The sequence below is a fragment of the Polyodon spathula genome, chromosome 9, assembly GCF_017654505.1.
Source record: "Polyodon spathula isolate WHYD16114869_AA chromosome 9, ASM1765450v1, whole genome shotgun sequence".
In the NCBI taxonomy this organism is placed as follows: domain Eukaryota; kingdom Metazoa; phylum Chordata; class Actinopteri; order Acipenseriformes; family Polyodontidae; genus Polyodon; species Polyodon spathula.
This window is the reverse complement of record NC_054542.1, coordinates 33,638,483-33,660,885: the sequence shown is the minus strand read 5'-3', so window position 1 is coordinate 33,660,885 and position 22,403 is coordinate 33,638,483. Positions and strand designations below refer to the sequence as shown.

The 22,403-nt window shown below is 34.5% G+C and overlaps 1 protein-coding gene across 1 annotated transcript in view; it reads right to left on the bottom strand.

Moving 5' to 3' along the window:
• Window positions 1–4,653: 4,653 nt before the first annotated feature.
• LOC121320692 (citramalyl-CoA lyase, mitochondrial-like) overlaps window positions 4,654–22,403 on the bottom strand; it is a 60,080-nt gene continuing 42,330 nt past the window's right edge. Inside the window, 1 exon segment of the mRNA XM_041259260.1 lies at window positions 4,654–4,762. The gene's annotated coding sequence lies outside the window, so the exon portion shown is untranslated.

Here is a 22,403-nt window from a genome sequence, read left to right as displayed (position 1 = left end):
TAGAGCATGTGACTTTTTTTCCCCGCATTTGCAATTTGATTGTATGTTATTATGATTATTAAATCATCAAAATATAACATCTTCTATCCGGTAAATGTTTTGCAAATGCAGTAATCCGTTGTGTATCCGGCCGTCCCATATCCACCCTAACCGTTTATCCTCCATGATCAAGCTCTTCAGCAACGTTGAGCGATTGTAGATCCCACCAAAGTTTTCGTACACTGTGTACTTGCTCCGAGCGATACCATTGCTGGTAGTGTCACGTGAGCTATTCAGTGTGTTGACTTGATATGTAAGTAAATCCTGTTTGCCTGCGGAGTGTAGCAACTTCAACCTCTGTCTTGATTTCCTGCCTGTCACTCAGCAGCGAATGCACGCACCCACACGACAGACGGCTACTCTGTCACAAGCATTAATACCCTGTATCATTCTAAACAAGGCATTTAGGGGAGCTCCCTAATAAAAGCTGAATCTCAGAACAATAATTGTGCAAATATAGTAATTGTTATAGCTGTTTATAATGGTATCTAAAGCAGGATTCCACCTTTTTACATATCCACCCTGACTCTGGCCCCACCGCAGTCGGATATGCGACGAAATACTGTAGTTTAATGCAGGAGGAGGCCTATAGAGCAGGAACAGAATGACATTTTAGGCATGTCCCTAAATAACTATTTACCCCCATTTGACAGCACCAAGCAATAAACAAATATGATATTTTAATTGTCTTTTATATTGAAATGTCTACTTGCAGCTACATCATTAATGTTATGTCTAAAAGAGAACTAACTACACCCTTGTTGTAATCACATCTTTCCACAACTGATTTATTCTAAATAATTCCAAAATAATCTTGTGCAAAGCAAAATTACAACCAACACTTCCAGGGTAGATGCACCTATAGGCCAGAAGGTCACTTTTGGCTGCAGTCCCTCAATACCATGAAGGTAATTAAAGTCTGAAATCATTGCCAAGAGCCCTGCACCCCCAGCGGCAATGGGGTTATTAAATATTTAAAAATAAATAAATAAATAAAAAAACATGGAAAGGTGCTATTAATAAACGTTCCCTTGCACAAATCAATTTCTGCAACTGTATTTTAAGTGTTCAGGAACATTTATTCTAGTGTTTGCTGATTTAAGACTATTAAAATCCAAAATGGAATTTATTTAGAAAGTTTGGTTCTAAAAGAGTGGCTGTAAGTTGTCTCCACCATTCTTATAAACTTGTCAGAATTCACTAGATACAGGCACCTCCAAAATTATTGGCACCCTTGATAAAGATGAGCAAAACAGGCTGTATAAAATAAACAACACAGGTAATGAGCTATATTGTAATTTTCCAACATGTTAATATATTCTATTTTGTTAATGATTCAAGGGTTTCAACCAAAATTAAACATTTCTCAAAAATTATAAATTTCCAAAAAAATTAAGTGTCACAATTATTGGCACCCTTGCTTTCAGTACTTTGTGCACCGTCCCCTTGCAAGGATAACGGCACCGAGCCTTTTTCTATAATTTTTTTTTTTTTTTATCAGATTGGAGAACACATTGGAAGGAATCTTAGACCATTCCTCAATACAGAATCTTTCCAGAATCTTGATACCCTTTGGTCTGTGCTTATGGACTGCCCTCTTCAATTCAAACCACAGGTTTTCAATGGGATTCAAGTCTGGAGACTGAGATGGCCATTGCAAAATGTTGATTTTGTGGTCAGTTAGCCATTTCTTTGTGGATTTTGATGTGTGCTTGGGGTCATTCTCTTGCTGGAAGATCCACCTGTGGCCAAGTTTTAGCCTCCTGGCAGAGACAACCAGGTTTTTTGCGAAAATGTCCTGGTACTTGTAGAGTTTATGATGCCATTGACCTTAATAAGGGCCCCAGGACCAGTGGAAGCAAAACAGCCCCATAACATCAAAGATCCATCATCATATTTTACAGTAGGTATGAGGTTATTTTCTGCATACGCATCCTTCTTTCAATGCCAAACCCACTGCTGGTGTGCGTGGCCAAAGAGCTCAATTTTCGTCTCATCTGACCATAGCACCCGGTTCCAATCCAAGTGCCAATGCTGTTTAGCAAACTCCAGGTGCTTACATTTGTTGGTTGCTCTCAATAAAGGCCTTTTTCTGGCAACCCTTCCAAATAGGCTGTTGGCATGGAGGTGGTGTCTAATTGTAGATTTGGAGACTTGGTGACCCCAAGATGCAACCATGTTCTGTAATTCTGTAAAACAACTGTGGGCCCTGGGATTCTTCTTTGCCTCCTTCTTAATTATTGCCCTAATAGTGGTGAGTGGTATATTTAGGTTTTTAGCTATTTTTTGTACCCATTGCCTGATTTATGAAGGTCAACAACCATTTGTCTCTTTTCATTCGTGAGTTCTTTGCCTTTCCCCAAGGTGATGGATGACAAATGGATTTTACATGTGTGTTACCTCATTTTTATACCCCAGTGAAACAGGAAGCCATGGAAGGCCACAATACAGTTCCTTAAGACTGTGATGTACTTTAAAAAGTAGAATGTTAAATCAGATTTAATTTTGTTTGATTTTATTTATAATAATCTTTAGGGGTGCCAATAATTTTGGAGGTGACTGTATGCGGAAAAAAAATAAGGAAAAGTGGAAGTAGTATACTGATTCTAAAATGTACAGCTAATGTTTCTACAAATACATTGTAACAGTTTATTTTTTACTGTGCTCTTACCTTTTTATAATATGTGTTGTGATTAAGTGGTTCTGATTTCTAAAACAGTGCTGGAGTTGCCCTTCAGTTCTAGTTGTCTACCATAGACATAACATAGGGAAGATCAGCCAGTCTTTATAGAAGTGTTTGTGCCATCTAGTGTTCAGCTACTTTGAATCAAATTTATTTTTGTATTGCTTGCAATAAAAAAGCTGTTAACTAAATGGTGCAAGTGCTTACTAATATAAAAACACTTTGCCTGATCTAGCCTACATAATATTTGTAAACAACAATAGCAGGCAACAAGATCAGAAAAGATAAAGAAATACATAAACAAGTGTAATTTTAATCTACCTACACTGATAAAGAAATATCAATGTATGTAAGGATACAGCTTTCTCTCTACCAGGCAATGGATCCTATTACCAAAGATTTAATTGGGATAATTAGCAATTTTAAGGAGAAACACAACAAAGACTAAACAAAACAAATGGATATTAAACAGGATAACAAAACAATATTCCAAAAAATGTTGATAGTGTAAATCATCCATTTATGAGACCTGTGGCTGCTTTTTCAAATATGGATTTTTGCATGAAAGGAAATATGATTAAACTTTTGTCTTCTTTGCATATCATTGTTAATGTTGGCAGGAGATAGATTAGAAATAGCATTGCACTTGGAGCAGTTGTTGCAGTATTTGTGAATATTTTTGAGTTAAGAGTTAACGTAATGTTTGATTAACGTAATTTTTCTATGTGCTTGGAGCAGTCAACGTATTTAGCAGAAAAGATGAAAGAAATTAGATAGAATGTTCTGTCTCCACACAAGACAGATGACAATTATAAAATGGGACATACTTATGTGTTAGCTTTCATAACGATCACACACAGAATGTTTTTGATTACAAGGTCAGTTGTGAATTAATGTTAAGAGCATATTTTTATTTTGAAAAAAAAAGAATATCCTATTGGATTTTAGAGCTTTCCACTGATAAAACTATCCCTTATAAAAGTTTACCATAATAAAAGCAATAGTAAAGTAAGTAATAAAGCATAGTGAAAACATGGTAAAGTACAGGTAAGTACTTACAATGGATGGTAAAGCATATTAATAAACATGTCAAACCAGAGTAAACTATGGTAAAGCATGACAAACTGCAAAAATACCATGTTAAAATAACATGGCAAACTTTTATAAAGGATAGTAAAGTAATTTTGATATTTGCATGGTCAGTATATATGAATATAAGCTATGCGTTTGTTTCTTCTGTGGGCACAAGAAACCACTCTGATCTCTGAAGAGGGATGTCTCATGAAGAAAGGGGTAAATTATTACACATATATATATATATATATATATATATATATATATATATATAGGATGAGGGAGAGAGAGAGAGATATAGAGAGAGAGAGAGAGAGAGAGAGAGAGAGAGAGAGAGAGAGAGAGAGAGAGAGAGAGAGAGAGAGAGAGAGAGAGAGAGAGAGAGAGAAATAGAAGAGCAAACGGTTCAGAGATGCAGAACAATTGTCTTAAGCAAAAATTATATAAGTGCCTAGAGAGACCTTTGAGGTACAGTACATAAAATATTTCATGGTCCTAGGGTTTTTCAATTGAACTTTTCAATAATGATTTGATATGAGCAATTCAATTTTACAAACCCTCACTGGGTCCCAACAGGTTTGGACAAAAGAGGGTTTTTTTTTTTTTTTTTTTTTTTTTTTTTTTTTTACTGTGAATGGATCCAACTATGTATGGGCCTGCTTCTCCAGAAATGACCCTTGCAGGTATAATAAGGTACAAATGCACCATGTGTCTTTATAGAAGCAAGAGCCAGTGTACAGTTGTGTATTGGTCCTTGATCCTTAGTACCTGTTCAGGTGTGCATTTTAAAAGTCAACATGCACTTTCATTTTAAAAGACAATATCTGGTCTCCACTAGGTGAAACAAAAGTTATTGGTTCTCTTACCTTACTTCCAGGAAGTCTTTTACTGTTTCACTTCCTAAGGTAAGTTCTCCAGCAGTGACTCCGAGTTCAAAGCATGTTACTCAATGTAAAGCAAATGAGTCTACAACAGAAAAAGGACCTGGTTGGTTAATGGCAGCAAAGCAAGTGTTGAAGGGGCAGGAACAACAATGAAAGGCCATGAATAAAATAGAACAAACTAATCACATTTTAAAAATAACACACGTTCCTTTCAAAACTGCACATCTGAGGCATGTTTAGTACAGTAAATGGCCGTGCGTGGCAGGAAAGATTTATGGAATCGTTTTGTTAGCTACAACCATGGAAAACATTTTCTTAAAACATCAATTATCTGCACAAACAGATTTTATAAGGGATTTTTAAAAGCTGGACCACAGGCACCCACACCATTCCAGTGAGAACGTTTATATTGTGAACATAGAACCATCAATCCTGTTTAACAGCCGGCACCCATCTCCCAGCCAAATCTAGCTCTTATGGTGATGCTTTTCAATCCGAGCAGGACTAGGCTCCCCTCCTGTCAGGTGTTCAGGGAACCTCAAGAGCTCATTAACCCTACTCCTGGAGTGCTTGCTTTGTTGGGTTTAGCCCCTGAGAGAGTATGGAAGTAAATTACACAAAACTCCTTAATGCTTATTTAAAGCAGTCAAGCAAAAGTATTTAATGTATTGGTAAAAGACTGATTCTATGACAAGTTTAAATATGAATGGAAGGAAACTCAGTGTTGTAGAAAGCTGAGAGGTGTATGGGGTTGGCTTTTATGTTTTCAACAAACTAAATTCTAACAAATTTAAATCCAGCACTGCATGTTTGCAAATCTAATTCTTGTGAAATAATTACACTAAAAATCAACACCCATACTAAACATTTATTAGGTTATTTAAATGATTATTTAATTATACCAAGGAAGTCTTAGAGATTAACATCTTATGGAATAGTTTTTAGTTTGCATCACTCTCACAGGACACAGTGTTTTTTGTTTTTAATACACTGTTAAACTATTATATGCATGTGTGTTTTTTCCATGACCAAACATCAGGACATGCATAATTATATTTGTACTTCATTACGCCCAGTAATATTTCGGATTTTGTTTTAAGAGACTTTTAGTGACGATTCCAGTTTTAACTAGGAGTCTTTCTCTATGTCTTGGAAGGCAGACTTCTAATCAAAACTGCTTTGCTATTAATTAATTATTGGTTTTAGAAGACATTAATAGGTTTTGTGGCACATCCATGCAGAGCATCTGTGCATAAATAGCTAATATTAACAGTATCCTGTACACTGTAATCCAGGTGTTTATGAATTGAACATACATTTTAAGCACAACAGATTTAAAACACCTTTCAATATTTATATACTATAATATTGTTTTCAGAATATTTTTGTGGGTTTAATAATCTAAGCAACTAAAATAAACACTAAGATCTTTTTCAAAACTATTGCATTCTATTTATGGTTTACTTGTTAAACATTTGTTGTTAAGGTGCATTTATAGAAAATGTCTTCTAGACATATTGAACGTTGTTCCACAGTAAAACTGCAAGGTGAATACTGTCCTCCTTTAAAGGTGTTACTTCTTATGTTGCTATAAAAGGGCGAATGCAGTCATAAAAGAATTACCCTTTTAGGCAGTGCCCAGTTTCACTTAAACGGGCATTTTATATATATATATATATATATATATATATATATATATATATATATATATATATATATATATATATATATATATATATATATATATAGAGAGAGAGAGAGAGAGAGAGAGAGAGAGAGAGAGAGAGAGAGAGAGAGAGAGAGAGAGAGAGAGAGAGAGAGAGAGAGAGAGAGAGTAATAAACTCAGAAGACTAGTTATAAATGATATCTCAAATTACAAGCATTTGACGCATGAAAAGCAGACTTTAAGTATGGATTACTTTCCCTACATAAAACGAGGTAGCTTCGTTCATATGGGGGGACGGGATATCCATTATCATTTACAGTCGTGTTAAATTAGTTGAGTAACACATAGCCTATATTATTTCTAAACCACCATACAGGTAATTAGGACACCAAAACCGGTTAAAAATCGAGCTGATTTTTAAAAAGCATCAAAGAGATGGACCACTTGTTTTTTCAACCCGGTTTTAATAAATAAAAGCTCACATTTCACAACACACTTTTTATTCTCCACTACGTTTATTATAAACCCCCACCCCACACCATCAGCTGTACATGTAGCACACATTGTGTAGAAATGAAACACTCTGTCTCGCCACTAAAATGTAATCGTGTTAACTAATGTCAAGGGCTGGCTTTAATGTAGTGAAACTCCCCTTTCCTTGGGGCTATTGCATCTAATTATTAAAAGGTACGCGATACATTTAGCTTTTAATAATCGCCGTAATATTGTAACACAACTGTCAATTCACTGGAATTGTATGCACAGATGCATTTAAAACAACTGGATCAGTATTTAAAAAAAAAAAATAAATTAAATTTTCTGCAGATGTTTTTTTTTTTTCTCCAATAATTTCAAAGTTCTAGGTCACCAATATATATTTTATTGGCGCTTACAGGCTATGAATGTTGATTGCGATTCATATGTGTAGCTAATAAAATATTTAAGTTTCTATACATTTAACAACATATTTCGTTTATATATTTTTTGGAGTGGGAAATACTGTTTTGCCAGTAGTTTATCTTTTAAATCATAGTTTTAAAACATTATATATATATATATATATATATATATATATATATATATATATATATATATATATATATATATATATATTCTTCTGTCGACATCAAGTGAAGAAGTTTTAACGAAACTTTTTTTTTTTTTTTTTTAACGGTTTCAACTTTCAGGTCTTTCAAGCAAATGGAAAATAATATTTGTATTTGCAGCTCGTTCCTATATAAACCTCTGGTATCTTGCTACCTATATGATTTTTAAGTTACTTGAACATCCACATCTCAACATCTAACATTTGACTTTTTAAATAAATGCTTTTGTTTCCCGATTGTGAAATAGTCTTTGATTCACTGTGTATTACAAGAACTGTCAAATGTTGATTGGAGATGTTTGCAAAATTGTAATTAAGGTATTCTTTGCATTGGTCAATTATATCGTTTGTATTTATTTTTTATATAATTGCTAAAACTGATAAGTACATAGTTTAGAGCTATTTAACACTTGTTTATGACCTGGCTAAATATCAAGACTGTTATAAATTGTATAACTTTTACTTTGTCAATGTGAGTTAATTTGCCCTATTTGTAAAGCGAGATATTTCGGGTGTGAATAAGGTCCGAGATTAATAAACATGCCCTATTGAAACAATGATTGCGATCTGGGGTTTGAGGATCGTGATTCATCACACATTTAGATTATTTTCTATCATGTTTTGAACAAGTGGGTTTGAAACAGCTTCTGCGCACAGAACCGTAGAAATATATGGAAAGGAATGCAGTTGTGTCAAATGGAAAATGGTAAATTACACATGTCAAAACACCATCGCAGGGGGAACAAAATAGATGAGTTTGATGTTGTTCTGGATTACCATTGTTAATTGGACTATCACAACGATGTCGTATCAGAGCCCGGGAACATGAATAGGACGTTATGATATAAAGGGGACACGAGTAAATCCTTCCCATGACTGCACATTATTGTGTGAAACCCACTGAGAAAGTACACATTTTACAGTCAATAATCCCAATAAAACATAAGCAAAGCTGATATTTAAATGTACAGGCCTATATATAATTTTTATAATTTACCAGTTTATAAGTATCACGTTTGGAATTGACATGAAGATCACTGTTAGAAGGGGGGCTCAATCCTATTCACGTAGTTATGTTTATTTGTATATTTAGATAGATTGCGTTGGTAGGTTTCTTTACATTTAGGAATACATTTTATATGTTGCTGATATGAAGTACAAATATTTAATAACATGCAGAAAATAGCTTAGTCGTGTTTTATGCACAGCGTACGTGTTCTGAAAAAAAAAAGCATTAGAATTCCTCCTCTTATTTGCGCTGTATCATCAGCACTATTTTTTATTTATTTTTTGTACACTACAGTATCACTTCATCTAATTGATGGGGTGTTGACTGATTGCCAATTACTGAATGATCATCGCGCTCCACATCTTGAGTGAAGGAACCATTTAAACAGTCATCAAATCACTGCATTGCCTACAGGTAGGACCCTTTTCAAAACAGGAGATCATATTGTAATTAACAGCTTTCATCTGCTGTACGGTGTTTCCATTATAACGAACATACCCTTTGAAAAGGATATTTGCATTTAGAAGCTTGTGCCTTTTTAATAGGATATCTACAATGATCCTTTCCTGAAGACACTTTTTTTGCTAACCACAGCAATAAATAAATAAACAAATAAATAAATAAAAAACAACTCGGTGGGCTGTTTAACTCTATGGTATATTTTTATTTTTGTAACGGAATTGTTTGTTGCTGATGCAGTTCAATCATAAATCTTCACCAGCCAGCACACACTGCTAAAAAGAGCGGGAAACATATGTGGGAGTATGTGACAAAACCACTGTGTCTATTTTGTACTCTAGACCATAAAATAGACAATATCCCTTTAACCACAAGAGTGTCAGACACAAACAACGTCGAATAAACACACATTAGACCTAATTGTTTTACTGGCATTTGGTTTCCTTAGGGTTACCATATTTCAGATCCTCAAAAAGTAGGCACTACCCAGGGGGGTTGCAGAGGGGCGATCAATTTTTATTCAAGATTAACCATTCGTTGTGCAAAATGAACACGGAAAAACTAAATTTATACAAAATACTTTGAACATCTGAAAATGATTTTAAAAAAGAAGTATAATGGCCTGCATCAAACATACACAACTTTTTACAGTGAGTACTTTATTGATTGGCAATCAAAAAAGTATTTGCATGATAACTGTCAAATCTGTGCACCAAGCATCCGTTTCATACTGTGTTTCTTTTCGTGCCCATGCATATTTCTCTGCAGAGCGTATCTTTCTCAGCAGTGGTTGAAGTAGCTCTAAAAGACTTGCAAGATGTGTGCCTGAAGTTGTACTGTACGAGCAGGATCCCTTTCAGAGACTCAGCAGTCAAGTTATTCCTTTCCTTTGTCCATTGGCTTTGTAAGTGAAAAAACTCGCTCTATATTTGTATTGTAAGAGGGAACAGCAAATAACTGCAATACAGTATGTAACAGTGCTGAATGACATTCAATGTTTTTGGACCTGTCGAAATATTTGGCCTATTTTTTGGAGTGCTAGCAAGTTCTTGAACACTCCATCACTTTTACAACCGTCCACACATTTCTTGAGATTGCAATATTGCAAAGCACTTACCTAAACAACAAGAAAACATTTTAAACTTGGAACTCACTGTAGCTCGGTGTTGTTTACATTATCGTCTGTGCCTTTCTGCAGTTTGACGTTCAAGCAACATCTACCTATTGTAAGTGATGGAAACTGAAACTTTCAAATATTTTAAATACAGTTTTCTTAAATACCAATTCAGTACTGGAAGCATTTTAATAACAATCTGTATTTATCTTACATATCGGTATTTAAACCTCAGCGTTTCCAGAAATATTTTTTAAGGGGAATTCTCATACCACCCATTCTATAGATTCTACAAATCTACATTATGCCACACTCGCTTTTGCGTTCAGGGATGATAAAGAGCACATCTTAACATGAAAATTGGAAGGTCTCATACCTCCACTGCTAAAAGTCTATAGTTTGTCAACAATAGGTACCGGTAGTGATTGTGTTATGCCAATCTCTTTGATTTATTTGTGTAGGGCAACTGAATGACCTAATTCCTGTTTATTTGTTTATTTAGCAGACGCCTTTATCCAAGCGACTTACAAGTGTTACGTTGCAATACAGGGTTAATTAATATGTATATAATATATACATATTTATAATGTGTATTTATTTTAAATGGTTTCTAGTGATGGCCAAAAAAAGAGAAAGAAAAAAAAAAACATGGTCAGATTTTTTTTTTTTTTTTTTTTTTTTTTTTTATTAGTTACGTTTTGACACATTCATATTTGGCTCGTTTAACGTGTGTTATATTATAGTTGTATCAAACAATTGTTTTATGTTTGTTGTTATTTGGTGGCTGTGATGCAAATGTATTCAGTGCATACAAAAAAAGAAGGGCTGTTTTATCCTGTTTCATTTTACTATATTTTATATTGCACAGTGCATTTATTTTAAGCAAATCTAAAGTATTGCAGACCACGCTATAACGCAATAAACACAGAGACCTTTTTTGCCGGTCACGAAATACGCACTTCCGTCAGTCTATGAATGAGCCGCTGTAGTTCCTCCATTTAAATACGTTCGATCAAGCTCTGATCCGATGTGATTCTGCTCTTTAGCAAGACCGAGTTAGGACCAGATTCTGGGCTCAAACTGAGCTCAGGATCAACCCTGATTCTTTTATTATAAACCAGTACGTCACAGGAGCAAGATCAAATCTGGGATCCAGCACAATCGCCCCAAGTGAACAATACAGTCGTCTGCGCAGGCGTGGAGCTATCAGGACACGCCGGGAATTGCATTTTTATATTTTCCTGTTAGATCGTGTTTGTAATAGTCTCTACAGCAGGGCACTTGCTTTCTTTTTTGTTTATTTTATTTATTTTATTTTATTTTTTATTTTATTTTATTTATTTATTTATTGCAGTTCAGCTGAATTTGACCTGCTTTAAAAGACAGTTTAATTGCAATATTAAGTTCTGAGTGATGACAGGACTTGTAAAAGATGTGCCGTATGTTGGTATACATTGTCCTCTGCCAGAAGGTAAATTTGATTGTGATATGATATATACTGTTCAAATATCAGCTGACATTTCAACACTATTGAGATATCAGCTGATAATAAACTGTATGAGGTCCAGTTTCGATAAATCAGTTTGGAAGGGCCCTTGGAAAGAAAAGATTGGTCTTGACAAGGGTGACTTTAAAAAAATGTTTCAGACGCCAAAAAAAAAAAAAAAGATTGACACAAAAGGTTTTGTAAACCTTTTAAATAAGCTATAAATCAGAGAAGATAGAACCCGTGGTGGAAATGGGTCTTGATACACTCAGGGTGTCTGTTTAAAAAAAATAATAAATACAAATGAAATGTGGAAATTGTTTATACGTTTCCCTTTTAATTGAATCCAGTAAGTGATATTATATTGCACTGGGAAGTAGTCTAACACTGCCACGCTAAAGTTTAAAATATAAGTGCCCGAATAACATTTTGAATAACCACTCAATACAATATAAATAAGATACGCGCATGCAAATTAGTTTTGATCAATTTGAAAATTATACAGTATGTAGCGTATTGCAAACGGTAGTCATAAGACAATTTCTAAAACACTGTACATTAAACATTCTGCTGCAGATTAACGCATCATACAAAAATCTGGATTGGAATGTAATATGCAGCTCGTATAACACAACGTCACATGTTTGAAATATACAAGATGAAGAATGGGCCAGGGTATGTTTCAAGCCCATGCAGGGTAGCAGCCTTCACCTCTTCGCAAGCAGAGCTCTCTCAAGTAACACGCGTCAAAAGTGATCAGTGTTCTGCAATGCTATACTGCTTATATACGCTATGGTTGATTTACTCATGGCGCCTCGAGTGTGTTGGCAACCAAATCGGCAAATTGTGCTACAGCAGTGCTCAAAAAACAGTAACCTCAAAAAGTGTCATTTGACTACAACAGTATATTTTACTACTAATTCATTGTAGTTGTGATTATGACTTTCACAACCGAATTTTTGACTATATACCTTACCTCAATTAATACCGAGTAGTCCCAGTTTAGCGACAGTTGGGGTCTGTGAAACCAGTCGCATATCATGGAAAAGGTTAGGTACAACCCCAGTCTTACAAAAAAAAAAAAACAGTAATAACGACTGTTCAAATATTAGATACAACCCTATAAAAGATGTAACTTTCTCTTGCATTTGTAGAAACGTAATCACAATAATGTCACTCGCCCCCAATTTACAGCCATGCTGCTATACGACACTGTTGATGTTACGGAATTGAAACGCATGATTTTGTATCCAGGTCTTGAAGGTAAACGCGCCTAATGTAAATCAGATCGCTTCTCGATTGAAGTTTAATAGTCTTGTTAGCACGCCTCTCCCTGATAAATACTTAATGCATGATAGATAACACGCAAGCTATTAGAATGCAGACTGTCCTATATAGGTAAACCCACTTTTTTACACTAATCATTTCGTTTTGCATTTAAGACAGTGAATAATCCACAGAAATGGATATATACCTTAGTGCTTGTGTGTCAATAATGATTAACAAAATTTATTTTAATAGCCAAGGCTTCCTTCTGTTAACCTTTATGGAGTTTGCAACAACGTGACAAAACCCCAAATTACTAAACTGTCTGTGCGTCACAATTTTTATTATTGAAACATGATGCTTCTACTGAAAATAAAAAAGGGTGATGCACCTAATCCACTTTGCATAGCTGACTGTTCAGTTTTGTTTATGACGGTTTACTTTTTTGTTTAATCAGGTGTGCGATGCACAGTCTCTCCTAGTTTCAGTAAAAAATAACGTGCTCAGTAGAATTGTACGAGTCAGGACTGGGACTGGTGGCAGATACGTCACCACTGTAACTGACAGTTCCAGCACAGTGACGTGTCTGAGAAAGACTACACCACACCTGTCAACATTGAGCAAAATAAGGAAGCTTTTGTAAAGCGAAATCTTAGTGGCCTGAATTGAAGTAAAGTGCAAAGTCATACAACTATTCCACTTTATTACTTGGTAGCATGATAGACTGTGATACGGTGCGACTTCCAATTGCTTTTAAAAATAAAACATATCAAAACAGAAAAACAGCCATGACGTGCGTCACAATCAGATTCTCTCCTGGCCCCTGTGGCAATTACTGTACTGTATTTATGGTGGCTGATTTGGCAGCAGTCATTACTTTGTGAACAGCTCCACCGTAGTTGATTTTGTACGACAGCAAAGCATGCTGTCGGTGTTGTTACTTTCATCACATAGCAAATCTAAAGGATGAGTTAGGTGCTGCACATTGAGGTCGTCATGAAAAGGACGAGCTATGGCACCTACTTTTTAACAAGAAAAAAAACTTCAGAAAGTCCGTCTTTTTGTTTAACAGTTAAAATACACAACAGCGTGGTATTGCAACGTTATTCATAACACTACGCGTGTATTATGGATCAATAATACCACTGTCACTAAGATTGCCAATTATCTTATATTTTATATGAACACACTACTGCTGTATATAAACACGCTACCAACCTGATGCTGAAATTGCAATAGAAACGCATTTCACTATTTGTGCGATTTTTAAACTCCCCTGCAATATTTTGCAATTTGAATCTGGGGAGATGTCTACTACAGATTTGTTGAACTAGCCACAACATGTAAAGCCTCTGCATGTGTAACTTTCTTGATCTCCGTTTTTCCTTTGGCAATGAAACATGTTATTGACGCGTTGGCTTTCTGAGCATCACTGGATTTTTGGTGTTTTTGTGATCTCTCGCGCTTACCACAAACATCATTCTTGCTCCCGTGTATCACAGTTAAAACAAATCATTAGTTTACAGAAAGTATGCATTTTTCCAATGTAGCTTAGGATTATATGAGAATATGTTGTTGTCCAAAAAGCTTTAAATGTGTATTATTATTATTATTATTATTATTATTATTATTATTATTATTATTATTATTATTATTATTATTACCGGGAGGCAAGTATGTGCGCTTGCCTTGCACACTCAAAGCATTCCTGCCACAGGCTCCCCTGGGTCCTAAACACTGTCTAGTACATACGGGGATTGCAGTAACCACAGAACACACGACTTCTGCAGAATTTAAAAGGTGTGCTGAAATAAATGAACTAGAGTTTTGCGCAAAATACGGGAGGAAATCTGTCCCAAAAGTTGTCTGTGAGACGTGTCCAAAAGACGGGAGAGTGTCGGCAAAATAAGGGAAAGTTGACATGTCTCCTACCGAGTTCTGGCTTTTAACCTGACTGTTTAAGAAATAATGTGAGTTATTAATCACACGAGCCCTTTTCACGATCTCTCATTGGAAGGGCATTTAGCGGTCATCACTCTGTTTAACAGCTTCGTAGCACAGACATACTTAAATGTAACTCTGCAACACAAACCAGACTAAAGTTAGATGCTAAATTATTTTTTTCCCGTTTTATAATTTAACTATGGAAATAAATACATAAAATATGATATTGTGGAATAATTACAGTAAACGAATTGCTTTACTGTTGCTGTGATTGCGTTTATTAACCCCTTAAATGCACACAAAGGCTAGGCCGGCTAATTCTGTATAATTGCGTAAACCCAAAATGGAATTCATATGAAGAAAAAAGGCATTTCATAAAGGTATTTCATTAAAGCCAACAGCCATTGTTTTTAATAAATTGTATCAAATACAAATAAAAGCGTTACAAACAGGAATGTACTATATAATTTACCCTAGGGATGCCCCCCTCTATTTTGTCATTTTTTCAGATAGAATAATCTTTATGCATGCATCAGCTACAGAAACTATATAATGTTGGTTTATTTTTTTACATACTTCAACATTTTGGCTGTACCTTTTTTTTTTTTTTTTTTTTCATTGAACAGCTAAAATAATCTAATCCAAAAACTAAAAGCAAGCACTGAAAACCGCCGCCTGTTTATTTCAAGCAGCCCATTTCATGGTTTTGCTATGAACCAGTTTCTCTGCATTCATTAATATTGAGGCTGTTATGCGATACATTTTACTGCTTCTGTCTGCAGGAGTTGTGTAAAACCTAATAACCGCCTGTTTTGTCTAGTTGCGGTCAGCTCACTGCATTCGCTGCGCAACGCTGTAATCATTTATAACAACCTGGCAGCAATAACTCGCGGTTTATAAGGCATCGTAGATTGTTAAGCATCCGCCGGCAAACTTTTGAACTGCAGGCGCCTGCGCAGTCCAATGATCATTGGAAAGCCAGTGGGGGGTGGGACGGGGAGGAGATTCAAGCGAAGGGGAATAGGTAAAATCACTCAGTAAGCTGTATCGTATTCGACCATTTGTTTACTTTATCGCGTGTAAAAAGAGTGATACAATTGGTTTCATTCCGTTACAGTGTGAATCTGGATAATGAAATTATTCAGTGAGGTTACAATCCCCAGTTATACTGCAGCGTATCTGTAGAAACTGCATTACTTCCGCTAATGCAACCAGCCGTATAAAATATATCAAATTAGCCTAATGTTACAGGTGCCATATGTAATATTATATAACTGGAACACGAGGTTTAGCAATGGCTCCCTGGGTTGGGGTCAGTTGTAACACGTGTTACAATTGACCCCATACATTATTAGCTGAACTATACTTGGGCACATGAATCTTGCACCGAAGGAAACGAAACGTTCTTAAATCACAATTGTGACTCAGAGTGAAATACCGCTCGACAAGGCCTATAATTTTAAGGATGTCAAAATTTTAAAAGTACGACAAAAAATGCCTTGTGAACATTTTTATTTTTCAATAAAGATATTCAGTTTTTGAGTTAAATACAAACAAACAGTTGCTTAACGTGAAAATTGATCTATTCAATAAAACATTCCATTCTTGAGTTAAATGAAATGTGTTGTTATTTAATTATTCTTCACAGAATGTTACAGCTGACCCCCGTTACAACTCTGGCCATGGGGTCAATTGTAACATCGGACACATTACACTTCAAACGCTCTTGCCATGTGTATATCAGCTCTTAAAACAGGATAACTATGGGGATTGAGGACAGATGTACGTTGTTTGTATCAGTCTGGTCAAACTAGCAAATCATATGTGCGCAGTGGAGAGAAAGATAAAAATATCCCCGGTCTCCCTTACCAAAAAAACAAGTTTTGTTTTTTTTTTTCTTCAGGAAATTAATTTAATAAGCTGTATTCAAATGCCCAGCATTGATTTATTATATAGAAATAGGAGTTGTGTTTTGTTTTTTCAAAACAAAATGATAAAGAACCTCATAAGGTGATCCGTGCAGAAAATGTACCCCATGATAACATATAAAACAATACGTCAAGCGCTTACACATTATTTCCAAGTGGCTGATAAAGGACCCTTTTTATCAAATGATATATAACGTTTTTGAATGGTGCAATTTACTACCGTTTAAAATTCACTTTTAAAAGGGATTCTCTTTTTATACAAAATACTTAGTATTGAAGGGAATAGTTAAAATTCAAACGCATGGCATTAAGCACTTAAACACCTAAACTTTTCAATATATTTATATGTGAAGCTGGAATCACTTTGCAGATTAGAGAACAGTCCCACTAAGCAAACAAAAGTTACAGCTCCAAAAGTTATTGTGTGTTTATAAAAGGCTCTTACACCAGACAAGCAATATAACTGCAGGTGCACATGGTTGAAAATATAGTAAAAATGAGAAGTTGGAGAGACTTTGTCACACTGTAACGAGTCTGATTAACATGCCCCTGGAACTATTTCTTAGTTTACTTGAATCCTAGCAACAACAGACAAAGAGAGTGGATTTTAGTGGGGTCCACTGGGAGACGGTCTGGCCTTTGATCTGTCACCATTAAAGTGAGAGTCAGTACAAACTAGCCAGGACACAGAAAAGCATCGTCCCACGGCAAGAAGCTTCACAAGCAGTACTCCATTGAGAGGGGATTACCTTTCACTAAACACACACAGCAATCCAGCACAAGGATCACTTTACTACCAAGGGAAATGACATCGAGACGAACAACTTTCACTAGGTTTAGGTTAAATGTTAACTCTCTTATTGACTGCATTGTCAATATTTTAAATCTATTCACGCAGTCGGATTGAAACCAGAAGGGAAAGCTGTCATCATCATCACCATCATAATAATAATAATAATAATAAATTCTATCAGATGCTGAAATTTAAACAAATAAATACATTGTGAAATATTTTCAAATGGGCATAGTATGTTTGTTTCTGTACATACTACATTGGAATTCGCGGTGGTTATTTTGTTCCATTATTTATTTAAACTGTCATAATATAGCCCACATTTATCTGTGATGTGGCTTCTTATACCACGCCACAAAAACACTAGTTTTAGAATAAAAGCAGTCTTCAAAACTATCAATCATGACTTTTTATCCATTAGCCCAACAGGGGCTGTAAAGTCAGACACAAGAATGTGATTAAAAATATAAACATGCAGCATAAATTGCGGTAAATCGTCTGTTTTTTTTTTTTTATTATTATTTCAATTTCGGTGTGTGTGTGTAACATTTATATATATATATATATATATATATATATATATATATATATATATATATATATATATATATATATATATATATTACGGGTTCAAGTCAAGTTATCCAAGTTCTACTTCAGTTTTATATCAGTTCATATAGATGAATTTAAATAATCGCACCATTCTTGTCACCTGGAGGGCGAGGGAACAGAAATACTATAGTTAATTCAATTTTTTCTGTTTCATGTTGTTCGTCAACCCTAATATTGGATTAACAAAATATTTTATGTTCAGTGACCAGTCAGATTTAATAGAACTGTGTTTTTCTTTAAAACAAGAAAAAAAAAAAAAAAAAAAAAATTATATCGATTGTATGTGTATTGATAATGTCATCTAATTGACTTTAACACTCATGTAAAAAGCTTCTGGAGCATAAATCCTTTAGTAAAGAGTTAAATTAAATTACAACAATGGGTCCATTTTGCCTCACTGCATATTCGTTGTCTAGTTAATGATGAATTAGTTCAGCAGAGCAGAAAAGCTTCTTCAACCCAAACTATTATAATTTAATAAATAACTCAAATCTACCCAATTTTCCATGCACACTACGAAATACTGTGACTCAAACAGCCGACTTGGTTTGTTTCTTGACGGTGTAGCATTGCTTTATCTAAACGGTCAAGATCTTTTTTTTATGGTGCAAGTTTTATTCAAAAAGTATTCAATATCCCATGAATTTTAGTTTAAAAAAATATATATATATATATATATATATATATATATATACACATATATATATACACATATATATATATATACACATACACACACACACACACATATATATATATATATTATATATATATATATATATATATATATATAATATATATAATATATATATATATAAAATGCGCGCACACACGCACACAACAAAGGGTTGCTTTCTTTACACAATGACATAAACGAGGGAAACGAAGCAATTTAAGGTTGCATTGTTTACAAAGTACCCACGTTCCTATGAAACTGGTGCAATAAAACAAGAAAAAGGGTTAAATCTTAAACATGCAAGGCTGGTAATTACTTTTTTTCCCCCTTTTTCCTTTTCTTCTAAGTTCCAGTGTAAAGACCTCGCAGGGGGTCTTTTTGGTATAAAGGCAGGTCTGGAATCTTGACCACAAGCTCTGCAATTACATCCCCATTAGGTGCACTTCACTAGCATTAATATGCACAATCCCACTGGTAAGCGCATAATCCGTTTGTTTCCGGAATTGCCTTATTATAGAAAACGAGAAAAAGAAAAATACGCAGACTTTCTGCCCTAAACTTTTAAAAATACATTATCTTCATAAGGAGAAACAAACGGGGCTAATTAATGTATCACCGTCCTTTTGAGGGTTTGTTAATTCTTATTCACAGAAAATACAAGTGAATGTTGGTTAATAATGCGCGTTGTTTGTTTTCGCCGCATCAATCAAAGTAACACTGAAATTGTATATAGAACGTGTGTTTTATCCAATACAAAAAACCTCATTATCTTGCGATAGATCAAATATTTCGATTATCCCCCCCCCCCCCCCCCCCCCCCCCCTCCATTTTTAGTAGTGAGATGAGCAAAATGCCAGACACTAGGCGACATATAATTATAAAATAAACACACATTAAAAAAATAAAAATAAAACAAATAACTATGTTAAAGTATTCAGTGCAAGCTGAACAGGAAACTTGTTGGTCAGAACAGAATATTCCCACGTGACCCCCTGGATAAAATACCCGAATCTGTTGTTTATAACAACTAACCAAACCAAACATGGGGATATCTGAAACACATTGCACATAACCCAAATTCTAAAGAGTAACACAAATGCAAACTAATTAGTCCAGGCTTTATTCTGATATGGAAATGTTTATAAAGCGTGGAACATGTGACTTCTCCATGTAAAAATGTCAGTTTATTTTAATCTTTGCTGTAAAAAAAAAATGCATATCATGAATTGAGTAAAACAAGGTCAAATAAATACACATGCTGGGATAAACTAAACAAAGGGTGCAGTACAAACAACACATTATTTTTAACATTGTAATACGTTGTTTTTAGAGGGTCAACTTTGATTTAAAATGGAAGTACAAAACTGATTGCAGTGTATGCTATTTTATTGCTTCTGTTATCTTGTTTGCTTAATTACAATATTATACATCATTCCTGAAAATCAGCCTCTTAGACCTAAAGCTGTACAGAATCGTGTTTGATTGTTTCAGAGGAGCACTAAACCAGGATTATTTTTAAAACTATACTAATATGTATAAATGCCGCCTGCTTGAATTTTATGATTGCTGTTATATCTTCTTTCCCAAATGAGTCAATTGCTCCGAACACTACTTGCCTTTAATTTAAACGATACATTTTATTGCACTGAAATAATCCTCTGTTAAAATGAGGTTGTCACAGATTGTCATTAGCACACTAGTAAAACAATGAAGACATTATTTGGAGAACCCCCAGGCGGGAAATTAAGGGAATAAAACAATCTCTACCACACGGGTCCTATTGAGATTAATGAAAAAATTATGCAAAACATTTCATTTTAATTTTCCAAGGACAGTGTTTTGCATACATATATTACGCACTGTATTGTACCTGATGATTTATTAAACTAATCTAATGAAACAACCAGCGTAGCACTCAAGGAAATTGTATTCCTAGATCATTTTCAAAGTAATTGAGTCTCATCAGTTTTTGTACGATTTTAATAGTGTTAATTGTAATTTACTCTCTAAGGGATCCCCAGTAAAATGTATTTAAATCTGCTAGGCTGGTTGAGAAGATTGTGTCAAGTTGGATACATAATAGTAGTGTCATGTAATATTATTTGGAAGGAGCCACATTCCTTTATATTAAGCCTAGATGACATCATGAAAGTAGTAAGACAAGTGAACTTATGCCTAATGTCAGCAAAGTATCTGCTCTTTGATTTTAAATATGGTTTCTGATAAATCATAATCAATTTTTTTTTAATAATAACAATGGATTATTGCATTAAATGTACATATTCAACTGATAAGCTTTATATTACCACTGACAAATGATATGCATGCAAAAAGTAATTTATGATTTTCAGTCAATCCTGTAATAACAGATCATAGATCTCAATTAAAAGAGGAGATATATTTAGAGGTTGCAAGATGTTAACAGGTTAGTAGAATTAAAATAATGCAATTCTAAATTCTAAATTGCCTGCGAAGCCACACAATTCCTGCATAGATTATACACAAATACTGAATCTTTTTTTTGCATGAATTGCAAATACTGCTGTTTTGCTTAGTCTTGTGAATTAACACCTGTTCTACATTATTTACTGCGCAGGATAACTAAGACGTAGTATGCAACATCACTATTTGCATTTTAAAAGCTTTACAACATACATGGCAAGATGAGGAATGATTTACTGTGAAACCAGAGCACAGGTTTGTGTGATAGACCTAACACTGGGTTTCTCAAAATTAAAAAGTCGTTCTGCATCAGTTTAGATACATTAGTCAAGACTCTTCAAACTGGAAGAAACTAAAGCAGGTGGCACTTTACATTAATCAAAAGAAATACAAAAATACAAAAATAAGTAAACAGAAAAAAAAGTGGAAATTGTGGCCAAGCGCCAAAAAGTCAGCTTATTGTTCGGCCTTTGGCTGAGCACAGCAGTGCGCTATATCTTGTTGTCTGGCATTAGCAATAGAATGCTTTACGCAGACACAATTCATCATGCAACATCAAACCTTACTGTCGTCAGTTTTACTGCGAAAACTATTTTTAATCATCTATTGAGAGTTAAAAGATTATTTTTTTCTGGACATTTTTTTTTTTTGACGACCCTTGAATACTAAAAAGGTTGTTTTCTCATAAACATGAATCAATTGTTAATAATAATAATTCATAAAAAAAATATCACTTGAATACAATGTCCTTTATCTTGTCAGCCCTGGTTTTATGGTTTTATATTTAAATGTTAACTCAAGCATTTACATTTCATACAACAGTAACTGAAAATGTAACTGAACTGTGATGCAATGTAACACTTTGTTTCATTATTTAGTAGTGGGTAACTGGTGTATACATCATTTTTTTCTTTTTTTTTTTCTTTTTTACAGGAGCATATATGTATATCCTTTTTAACATATTCAAAAGATGGGCAACAAGGCATAACAAAACAAACCTAAAAAAAAAACAAACAAAAAAAAAAACTTTGGGAATTGTTGTATATTTACATACTGAAAATAACCAAAACAGCCTTCCCTGTGGTGTTTGTGTAAGTGTAGTAGCATTGCTGCTGTGCAGGTCATGGGAGGGTTGATGCCCAGTTTAAAAGTATTCATTCCCATTTCACCAAGAACAGTGGCCCATAGTAAGCACACAAAGGGCTGTGATTTACCGAGGGGC